This window comes from Pseudorasbora parva, chromosome 10 (genome assembly GCF_024679245.1).
Source record: "Pseudorasbora parva isolate DD20220531a chromosome 10, ASM2467924v1, whole genome shotgun sequence".
NCBI lineage: Eukaryota > Metazoa > Chordata > Actinopteri > Cypriniformes > Gobionidae > Pseudorasbora > Pseudorasbora parva.
In genome coordinates, this window is record NC_090181.1 from 33,656,126 (window position 1) to 33,668,551 (window position 12,426).

General features: G+C 39.3%; 1 long non-coding RNA gene across 1 annotated transcript; it reads left to right on the plus strand.

The window, feature by feature from the left end:
- The first annotated feature begins 2,031 nt into the window (after positions 1-2,031).
- On the plus strand, positions 2,032-2,987 carry LOC137090719 (uncharacterized). The gene is made up of 2 exons (XR_010907952.1): positions 2,032-2,404; positions 2,816-2,987. It is a non-coding gene; the product is annotated as an uncharacterized lncRNA (long non-coding RNA).
- The last annotated feature ends 9,439 nt before the right edge of the window (positions 2,988-12,426 follow it).

Sequence of the window (12,426 nt, forward strand, 5' to 3'; positions counted from 1 at the left end):
TCACTGTTTCACATGCCTGCTTGTAATGAGAGATGGAATCGCTGATCCTAGAAAGAGAAAGGGTCGTAGCGTTTCATTTTTTGCTCTGGCAGAGGACAGATGTCAATTGCTGCATCGGAGAGAGGGAAATATGGAGTGCCATAAGGGCCAAAAATGAAAAAAAAAAAAAAAGTATAATTGTTTTCCCTCTCTCACTGCCCTCTGCCCTGCACGCACGAGGGTAGTCCCAGCCCAGGGGTTGTGCAGGAACTGCATGCGGTGTTGGACCTTTCCCTAGGGGCGATGAAAATCACTGCACGCTCCCTGGGTCAGGCGATGTCCACACTAGTGGTCCAGGAACAGGGGGCTTACCTGGCAGATATGCGTAAGAAAAGCCTGTCTGTCGGGCTGGCCTCCTCAGCGACGCCATCGAGAACTTTGCCCAGCAGTTCTTGGTGGCCCAGAAGCAGACGGAGGCATTGCACCAGGGTGCCGACAACCTCCTGCTTCCGCCTCCACCCTGCTAGAGCCGAGCAGCAGCCTCCACTGGAGGAGCAGGGTGCCGGGCGCAAGGGAGGCACCCAACCCGTCCAGGGTCCCGCTAACCAGCAGGCACCCTACAAACACCCTTCTTTCCCCCCTACAATTAGGCTGGAACCACCCCAGAGACTGCCATATGTTGCACTACCCTGCCAGGTTAGTCCTTATGTTATTCTGCCACCACTCCTTCCCTGAAGGACTTGGCTCCGCAGCGTATCTCTTCCGAGAGGGCATGCTTCCCAGCGGTCTATGGTCACTCTAAGTGGGTCTGGCAGAAACAGCAGTGACTGACCTCCCTGCTTGGAGCCCTGACTTCCGTACCATACTAGACGGTTCAGCGCGCTCAAGCAGGACGCTGGAAGGGCCAGCATCCTGGCGTTTTCAATAGGGATCCCAATTCGTCGATTCAGTTCCGACGTACGTCGAACGTGACCGACTGAAAGGGAACGTCTCGGTTACGTATGTAACCCTCGTTCGCTGAAGAAGGGAACGGAGACGTACGTCCCGTCGCCAGGTGCTGTGCTTCCGCTAGAAGCCCAGTCACGTATTCGGCTCCTCAGCTGAAAAATGCATTGATCTGCCATTCCACTTCCTTATTTATACCCGCACTGCGGGGCGGAGCATGGAATGTGTGGATCACATGCCAATCTCCGATTGGCTCGTTTTTATACACACGAAGTGGATAGGCCTCTGAGTTCAGATCCCAATTCGTCGGTTCAGTTCCGACGTACGTCTCCATTCCCTTCTTCAGGGAACGAGGGTTACATATGTAACCGAGACGTTTTCCTTGTTAATTATTTATTTCCCATTTAGTTACAACATTCGTTAGTAGAATGTCTAAAGTGTATAAAAGACTTTTGTTTTGAAGCTTACTAAGTTTTAAAAGTTCACAATCTACCTTACATTTATTTTAATAAACAATGTGTGACCAATGTGTGTGTGTGACCTGGTAATCCCTACGTTATGGGGACAAAATGTCCCCACAAAGATGGCAATATCCAAAATCCTTGTCCTTGTGGGGACATTTTTAGGTCCCCATGAGGAAAACATCTTATAAATCACACAGAAGGAGTTGCTTTGAGAAAGTAAAACTGCAGAATGTTTCCTGTGATGGGTAGGTTTAGGGGCAGGGGCAGTGTAAGGGGATAGGATGTACAGTTTGTACAGTATGAAATCCATTACGCCTATGGAAAGTCCCCATAAAACATGGAAACAAGACGTGTGTTTGTGTGTGTGTGTGTGTGTGTGTGTGTGTGTGTGTGTGTGTGTGTGTGTGTGTGTGTGTGTGTGTGTGTGTGTGTGTGTGTGTTTGTGTGTGTGTGTGTGTGTGTGTGTGTGTGTGTGTGTGTGTGTGTGTGTGTGTGTGTGTGTGTGTGTGTGTGTGTGTGTGTGTGTGTGTGTGTGTGTGTGTGTGTGTGAGGGTGTAGGCTATATAGGCTGGAAGTTTAGCTGCCGTTACATTCTCATTCTTTTTTTTTCTTTTTTTCATTCATTATTATTGTATTGCTAAGAACATACATAATCAGTACTATGGTTACTTCCACAGTTGTTCTGTGAATTGGTTTGAAAATGATGTGACCAAAGACCAAATCATGCACAATGCATACTTTTATATTTAAAACTAAATTAAATGCCTACTAAAAATATTTGTTTTAAAATATTGGTTTCTAAAAAAAGCTGTGTTCTGAAGATGAACGGAGGTCTTACGGGTGAGGAACGTTCTTGACATTCAGACCCTCTTTGGCAGCTAACTCCGAACTTGATTTCAATTTTTAATATTATTATTTAAATTTCTTACAGACTGTCAAGGTCACACAGCCAGTGGAGACATTGAGATGGTCTGCATGGTACAAAAATGAAAATCTATTAAAAGATGAACAGAAAGGTAAACATTGTAACCTATTTATATTGTACAGCATTAGAGGATAATGTGTCTGTAGGTTTCCCGCTTACATGTTGAAATATGCTTTGGTTTTTAATACTTAATCATTTACATCACAACAGACATAATAAATAGAATACTCTGATTCAGATACCAATGATTATAGGCTATGTTTTTACCTCATTAGATCTCCTAAGCGTCATTAGAACTCCCATTGTGGATGGCTTCTAGAGGACATTATGTAGTTGTGCACAGGACCTGCTGTTTATATATTTGGTTACTGCCAATATACATAGACCAGTCATAACTTGAATAACACAGTCCTGAAATCCAGAAAGAAAAGTTTACCTTATCAGGATAGACTTGTGTTTGCACCTAATCTATGATTTTTTTTTCTTTTCTATCCCAAAACAGGTAGCCTGCTGAAGGAGACACGGAGGACTGAGACAACACACATTCACAAACACATACATCTGCGTTTTAGAGGCTTTTTCATGTATAATTTTAATATGTAGTTTTGTATTTTTTGTTTTAAACATTTAATTTGTATTGCATATTTTGAAATTAAATTAAAGCTTGATTTGTATTATTTGTTTTAATGTTGGGAAATGGCTATAGGCCCTACAGAAGAACATGGTACCATAGGAATGATTGATGATGGGTTTCAAATGTTATTTCATAGGTCTCACATGGGAATATACGTTTCACATGTGATTTACATGGGTTTCACATGGGAATATACGTTTCACATGTGATTTACATGGGTTTTACATGGGAATATACGTTTCACATGTGATTTACATAGGTCCCATATGGGAATATACGTTTCACATGTGATTTACATAGGTCTCATATGGGAATATACGTTTCACATGTGATTTACATGGGTTTCACATGGGAATATACGTTTCACATGTGATTTACATGGGTTTCAAATGGGAGTATACGTTCCACATGTGATTTACATAGGTTTCACATGGGAATATACGTTCCACATGGGATTTACATGGGTTTCAAATGGGAGTATACGTTCCACATGTGATTTACATGGGTTTCACATGGGGATATACGTTCCACATGGGATTTACATGGGTTTCACATGGGAATATATACATTTCACATGTGATTTACATGGGTTTCACATGGGAATATACGTTTCACATGTGATTTACATAGGTCTCATATGGGAATATACGTTTCACATGTGATTTACATGGGTTTCACATGGGAATATATACGCTTCACATGTGATTTACATGGGTTTCAAATGGGAGTATACGTTCCACATGTGATTTACATGGGTTTCACGTGGGAATATATACGCTTCACATGTGATTTACATGGGTTTTACATGGGAATATACGTTTCACATGTGATTTACATAGGTCTCATATGGGAATATACGTTTCACATGTGATTTACATGGGTTTCACATGGGAATATACGTTTCACATGTGATTTACATGGGTTTCAAATGGGAGTATACGTTCCACATGTGATTTACATAGGTTTCACATGGGAATATACGTTCCACATGGGATTTACATGGGTTTCAAATGGGAGTATACGTTCCACATGTGATTTACATGGGTTTCACATGGGGATATACGTTCCACATGGGATTTACATGGGTTTCACATGGGGATATATACGTTTCACATGTGATTTACATGGGTTTCACATGGGAATATACGTTCCACATGGGATTTACATGGGTTTCACATGGGAATATATACATTTCACATGTGATTTACATGGGTTTCACATGGGAATATACGTTTCACATGTGATTTACATAGGTCTCATATGGGAATATACGTTTCACATGTGATTTACATGGGTTTCACATGGGAATATATACGCTTCACATGTGATTTACATGGGTTTCAAATGGGAGTATACGTTCCACATGTGATTTACATGGGTTTCACATGGGAATATACGTTTCACATATGATTTACATGGGTTTCACATGGGAATATATACGCTTCACATGTGATTTACATGGGTTTTACATGGGAATATACGTTTCACATGTGATTTACATAGGTCTCATATGGGAATATACGTTTCACATGTGATTTACATGGGTTTCACATGGGAATATACGTTTCACATGTGATTTACATGGGTTTCAAATGGGAGTATACGTTCCACATGTGATTTACATAGGTTTCACATGGGAATATACGTTCCACATGGGATTTACATGGGTTTCAAATGGGAGTATACGTTCCACATGTGATTTACATGGGTTTCACATGGGGATATACGTTCCACATGGGATTTACATGGGTTTCACATGGGGATATATACGTTTCACATGTGATTTACATGGGTTTCACATTGGAATATACGTTCCACATGGGATTTACATGGGTTTCACATGGGAATATATACATTTCACATGTGATTTACATGGGTTTCACATGGGAATATACGTTTCACATGTGATTTACATGGGTTTCACATGGGAATATATACGCTTCACATGTGATTTACATGGGTTTCAAATGGGAGTATACGTTCCACATGTGATTTACATGGGTTTCACATGGGAATATACGTTTCACATATGATTTACATGGGTTTCACATGGGAATATATACGCTTCACATGTGATTTACATGGGTTTTAAATGGGAGTATACGTTCCACATGTGATTTACATGGGTTTCACATGGGAATATACGTTTCACATGTGATTTACATGAGTTTCACATGGGAATATACGTTCCACATGTGATTTACATGGGTTTCACATGGGAATATACGTTTCACATGTGATTTACATAGGTCTCACATGGGAATATACGTTTCACATGTGATTTACATAGGTTTCACATAGGTATACGTTTCACATGTGATTTACATAGGTTTCACATGGAGATAGGTTCCACATGGGATTTACATGGGTTTCACATGGGAATATACGTTTCACATTTGATTTACATGGGTTTCACATGGGAATATACGTTTCACATGTGATTTACATAGGTTTCACATAGGTATACGTTTCACATGTGATTTACATAGGTTTCACATGGAGATACGTTCCACATGTGATTTACATGGGTTTCACATGGGAATATATGTTTCACATGTGATTTACATGGGTTTCACATGGGAATATACGTTTCACATGTGATTTACATGGATTTCACATGGGGATACGTTCCACATGTGATTTACATAGGTTTCACATGGGAATATACATTTCACATGGGATTTACATGGGTTTCACATGGGAAATTGATGTGTTACACATGTGATCTCACATGTTTTACATGGGAATATACATGTGTTTACATGGGTTTCACATGTGATAACGTGCTTCACATGTAAAAACATGTTTCACATGTGTAAATGTTACAAAAGCACACATTTCCCATGTGCAAAACATGTGATTCACATATTTCACATGTGCTTTTAACATGTTAAATTTCACATGTGCACATGTTTTTGCACATGTGAAGTTCATGTGGTTTTTCTGTAAGGGTGCTTTCACAATTGCCTGGACCGAACCCGAGTTCAATTGCTCCCCCATCCTCCTGCCCCTGCTGGACTGTGTTCATATTATATTATTTGTCTGAACCGGGCTTCGTTTGCGTCATCAAAGCAGCAGCTGTTTACCCGGTTGCTTAGTAACGACAGCGAGAGTGAAGGTGGCGAAATGCACAGCGTTGCTCTCATCACTTTTATATTTCTGTTTTTAAACCGTTGGTTTTGTTACCAAAGCTTCAGTACGTAATGACACATGCGTATATCTGCCACGAATGCACTGCAAATGCTCTAAAGAGCGCTGAAGACGAGCAGACATGAGATCTACAGCTCTGCTTGCTGTATGTCAGTGACGCTCGTCAGGTAAATGAGTGAAACACACACAAAACACACATTTTTGTCAACTCATATGTCATTAATATCGGTTCACTTCCGCGATTTAGTACGATTGCATTCACATCATCCAAACAATCCGAACTCAGAATTCAATCGAACCCCGGTGTGCACCAAAAGTTCTAGTGTGAAAGCACCCTTACACTGCAAAATATTAAATGAAATAAAATCCAAATTTTTCGATTGGTCGAATTGAAATTCTGTGAATTGATACATTTTTCAGTCTGCCAAATTAACATTTTGTGAATTGATGTAATTTAATTCCCAGAAATTAAATTCAGCCAACTGAAAATTTTTGATGTGATCAGTCACTTATATTCAATTGGAGACCTGAATTTTTTTTTACAGTGTAGTTACTGGTCATGTGACCCCCATAAATCAACCCAGCAATTCGCCTCATGTACCTTTGTTATGGTGATTGTGCCATAGAGGCCAGAGTCAGAGTCTCTTGTCATGTCATGACCACCACGTCAGAGCCTCATCACATCATGGCCGCCACACCAGAAGTTGTTACTTCATGACAACCATGCCAGAGTCATGTCATGTCTTCCACACCAGAATTTGTCACGTCAAATCCACCAAGCCAGAGTCTCATCATGTCATGGCGGTCACGCCAGAGTTTCGTCATGCCATGGAGACCATGCCAGAGCATCATCATGCTTGGGTCACAATGAATCTCACTGGATTTACCTCAGGATGGATAAGACTAACCATCATGGCCACAAAGGTAATTTACGAACGGTCCAGGTCCACCACTGTTTTTACAGTCCAGGCCTACCAGTTCTCCATGATCAAGGCCTGTGTCTTTTCCACGGTCAAGGTCAGCCAATGCTCCATGGTTAAGGTCCACGACTGTTCCACAATCCAGGCCCACTAGTACTCCATGGTCCAGACCCACCGCTGTTCCACAATCCTGGCCCACTACTGCTCCATGGTCCAGGTTCACCACTATTCCACGGTCCAGGCCCACCACTGCTCCATGGTCCAGGTTCACCACTATTCCACAATCCCGGTTCACCACTGCTCCATGGTCCAGGTTCACCTCTATTCCACAATCCCGGTTCACCACTGCTCCATGGTCCATGTTCACCACTGCTCCATTGTCCAGGTTCACCCCTGCTCCATGTTCCAGGTTCACCACTGCTCCATTATCCAGGTTCACCACTGCTCCAGGATCCAGGTTCACCACTGCTCCACGATCCAGGTTCACCACTGCTCCATGGTCCAGGTTCACCACTGCTCCATGTTCCAGGTTCAACACTGCTCCATGTTCCAGGCCAACCACTGATCTATGGTCCAGGTTCACCACTATTCCACGGTCCAGGTTCACCACTGCTCCATGTTCCAGGCCCACCACTGATCTATGGTCCAGGTTCACCACTATTCCACAGTCCAAGTCCACCACTTATCTATGGTCCAGATTCACCACTGCTCCATGGTCTAGGCCCACGACTGATCTATAATAATACTAATTCATTACATTTATGTAGCGCTTTTTCTAGGCACTCAAAGCGCTTTACATGGAAGGGGGAATCTCCTCACCAGGAGATCTAGGCCATTTTCCTCTGCATGGACCTGGCCCTGGCTCTCCATCCCTCCCCATTGAATGCCTCCGATGGAATCTCCCTTGATGGGCAAAAAACAATACAATATTGTGAACAAAAAACTAATGTTACTTTGCCTCAACAGAGGCTGTGATTGGATAACTTGACTAACCACTAGACCAATTTCATTGCACAGCATCTCAAATGTTGGTTTGATGATTCTGAAAGACCTGGGTTAAAGTCTGTCGTATGAATGATTTGCTATAATAACCTCACTGAAGTGTCTAACATGATTGCATTCCCAAGCACCAGGCATTCAAACACAAGATAACATGCCAATGTTTATTGCATTTCGTCTGTGAGCTCTAAAGCTCAAGTCACTCATAGTGAAGAAACAAAATACACAGATATGTTCTCTTGAGCACATGGTGTGGAAACACTGCTTTATTTGCATAAGTTAAATACACAACTTTGGATGGAAACAGTTATTGTTGTCACTTAATCATTTCAATTTATTAATTTCAAAATTGTGGCAACTGGTTAGTAACTGATTTTGCCCAAGTACTTTCTAATGCACATAAAACTGTAACTGTGATGCAAACATTGTTTTTGTTTGCATCACAGTGCAACCCCCCCCCCCCCCCATTTGTTCATAAATTATTGACCTATAATAAAATCTATTATGCATCCCATTCATCTTCCTGTTATGACAAGAATGCATAAAAAATTGAAGCACAAGAGTATTCGAAGCTTGAATTTTTTTCCTAATTATTTTGAGTTATCAAGCTTAAACTCTTAATTTATGGAATTTGAAGTGTAAGGAGCATATATATTTAGGTCATTTGACTCAAATGTGTCAAGTAATGTTAAATTAGGACCTATTATAACCTGTTGATTGATTTTAATGACAACATTAAGGTTGACCATGTTATTTGCTGAGCTGGGAGTGAATTTTGGTTGAACCTAAAGTTTAAGTAAAAAACTATACAGTTTTCCTCTCTGAGCTAATTCTGAAAGGAGATGATAAGATGTTGCAATATTTTCTCTCTCACCTCAGTCGTGTCAGCAAGTTAAATCAGGAGTTCACGCTGCAGTGTTTGCAGAGGCTTTGTGTTTGTGTGAGATATGGGAGCTGTCTTTGTGACTCCTAGATGCTCCATTTCTGCTGATTAGAATGTTAAACACAGCCATTGTTTCGTGCAGTTGGTGCACATAACTCAAAGTATCAAAGGTGCCTTCTAACAGGCATTGCCATAGAGACGGCTGAAGCTCGCGCTAAAAGAGGAAAGGGTCTCGCTTTTGCATATGTTTTGGTTGATGGAAGAATGGGTTTACTATGGCAACAGACACAGAAAAGGTGGAGGTGATTATTATCCCATGATAACAGCGCTCACTCAAATAACATTGTGTTCTGCCTGCTGTGTGCTCTTAAACTACACTGCATGCCTGAATCTTTCAATTTGGAATAAAAATGTTCTGTCAACTTTTAGAGCAAGTTGTCACATGTTTTATATTATGTAAATGTATTAATTACAATTTCCTTTTTCTATTTTTGCTGTTTCATTATTTTTTTTATTAAACACATCACAGATATACACATATTTCACTAATAATAATAATAATAATAATAATAATAATAATAATAATAATAATAATAATAATAATATTAATAATCTTTAGAGGTACCTATTTTGTAAAATTGAAATGAAATTTAGAAACATCGCCTCAGATTTCATGTCAGTATTTTTGGTCACAAGATGTGCAAGAACCAATGCCATCATGTTACTGATGCCCAACCTGAGGCAGCAATATTTGTTTTGAAGTGGACAAGGTGAAAACTTGAAATTTTATTCGGTATCAGAAGACATGGAATATAGCACACCATATGTCATATGGACTACTTGTATGGTGTGTTTTTGACTTTTTTTAGAGATTTGCAGATGATACTACAGAGAAAAAAAATCCAAAGAAAAACAACATAGGTACAGGTTTACAACAATAAATCATGACAACATTTTCACTTTGGAATGAACTGGCTGAACGGAGTAATATCATCTGTAGCTGTTTATTCTGTACATAAATAAGTCATATATTCAGTGTTGGGAAGGTTACATTGGTAATATTGGTTACAGATTACAAGTTACCCTATTTAAAATGTAATAAGTAACTATTTCAATTACTTTATTAAAGTAATGTAACTGATTACATTTGATTACTTTTTCAAATTTCTAACCAATGTTTTTAACTGTTTATCATTTTTAAACATTTAAACCAGGCAGGGTTGACCTCTAAAAAACAGAGATAGTTATATTTAGAGAAAACACACAATTCTAGATCACTATACTGTAGTAAACTTCTTCTTACTGATGTGAAAACCACTATGTGAAAGGAAAACGTTTTACCATATAAGGCCTAACATTGATTTCTCACTAACAGAAGCAAGAATAGATTCTAGTATACTCAGCTGGCAACCCAAATAGACACCACAGTGTAGCTGTAATAATAATTGTTTTTTTTTTTTGTTATTTTGTTTTTTATAGTTATTTTTAACACATTCTCACACCCAACTCGTCACATATGGACGCTTGACCAGGACCCCTTGTCGTCACTTTTCAACGAACTGGGCGTACCTTTATCGTCAATTTTCGACGCGCTGGGTGCTCCATTTATTTCAACGAGAAACCTTTGGCGTCATACACAGACGCATTTAATTCTTTGCGTTTGTAAAAGCAGACATGATTTTATTAATATTTAAAGGCTACTTTTATATTTTGGAGCAACTAACCCAACTCCTACCCTAAACCTACCCACATCTTTACAATATAAAACACATACCAGGCAAATAAATGTACAGTCACAAGTATTTATTGCAAAATCTAACCAAAACAAAAGTATAAAAGTATTAGCTCATGTTGCATTCCAAGTCTTCTGAAGTCATACGATGTCTTCATGTGAAGAACAGAGTTGTTCTTGATGTTTTAATCGCTGAAATGATGATCCCGCTGCCCCGTGAACGAACTCATTCATATCTCATTCAAATAATTCAAAAGACTCCTGAGCCTGACGCGATCAGTCACAAGACACACGAGAGCCAATGACATTTTACAATCAATGCTGACGTAATGACGCAATTGGTCACAAGACATACGAGAGCCAATGCAATTTCACTATGAAATCTGAAGTACGGGCGGTTTTATTTGAAATTTGATGTGTTTGTTCATGATCTTCAGCGGATGATGCTGATCGCTTTTGGGGATTTTCTTCATGCAAATCAATCGTTTGGCCTCGGAAAACGGATTATTTAACTTTTTTGAATAACTCGTGGATGCAGTCGTATGTTATGACCTGTGTTTTATATAATGTTCACACAAATGGGTAGGTTTAGGGATGGGGTGGGGTTGGGTTACATGTTAAAATGTGTCTAAATAGCGTAAATAAAATAAATGTAAATGAAATCATGTTAAAATGTGTCTAAATAGCGTAAATAAAATAAATGTAAATGAAATTATGCTTGCTGATTTAATTGAGAAGCACACTCCAACATGTCATAATGGCAAAATTATAAACCAATAAATAATTTCAAAAAATAAATTTCACCATGACGATAATATTCCCATTCCCAGTGCGTCTGTGTATGACGCCAAAGGTTTCTCATTGAAATGAATGGAGCACCCAGCGTGTCGAAAATTGACGATAAAGGTACACCCAGTTCGTTGCAAAGTGACGACAAGGGGTCCTGGTCAAGCGTCCATTTGTGACGAGTTGGGTGTGAGAATGTGTTGTTATTTTCCACATATAATATTTTTTTAGACTCATTATTTTGTAATGCACACTGTACATGGATACAACTTTTATCGATATGGTTACTTCAATAACACAAACTTATTGCTGCCTTAAAGAACAATCACGTGAAGAAGATGATGAAGATGAAGCCGCCACCGTTCCATTTCTCCCTCTGAGAGCTCATCTTTACAAATTAATACAAAGCACCGCAAGATCATTCCGCCTGTCTATCAAGGTCTTTATCCAATCAGAGTAGATCACTGTTAAGCCCGCCCCCAAGAGAGGTTTGTGTCAAAACAGCAAAAGAAAAACTGAGAAACGTAAGCAAAACCTTTGGCAATGCATTCGCAATCCACGATTTGCGAAAACGAATCTTTGAAAAACATTAACAAAGAATGAAGCATACTGAATATGCTGTTACATTAGTGCGACTGAGTTCATTTATCTTTTTTTTCCATTTTCAATGTGTTTTTCTTCTTTTGTAATGGCATATTTTTGATTGTTTTTAAAAAAAAGTTTCTTTCAGTTTTATGAAGTTTTGTTCAGTTTTATTGAGACAAAGGTTATTCCATAAAAACCCAGCGTTTTGGAGAGAGCATCAAAACCAGTGTAGAAAATAGCCTATTAGTTATCGGTTATGAGGTTTTTGAATGTAAAAAACATACAAACGTCATTAGTTGACCTCAGAAAACAGTATACTTTTTTTTTTAAAACAGTTCATGGCATCTTTAATAGTCAAGTTGACAAACATTATTTGCACTGAACTGTTATATGTGCGCCCTTTTCTTATTTCTGCATGAATTTA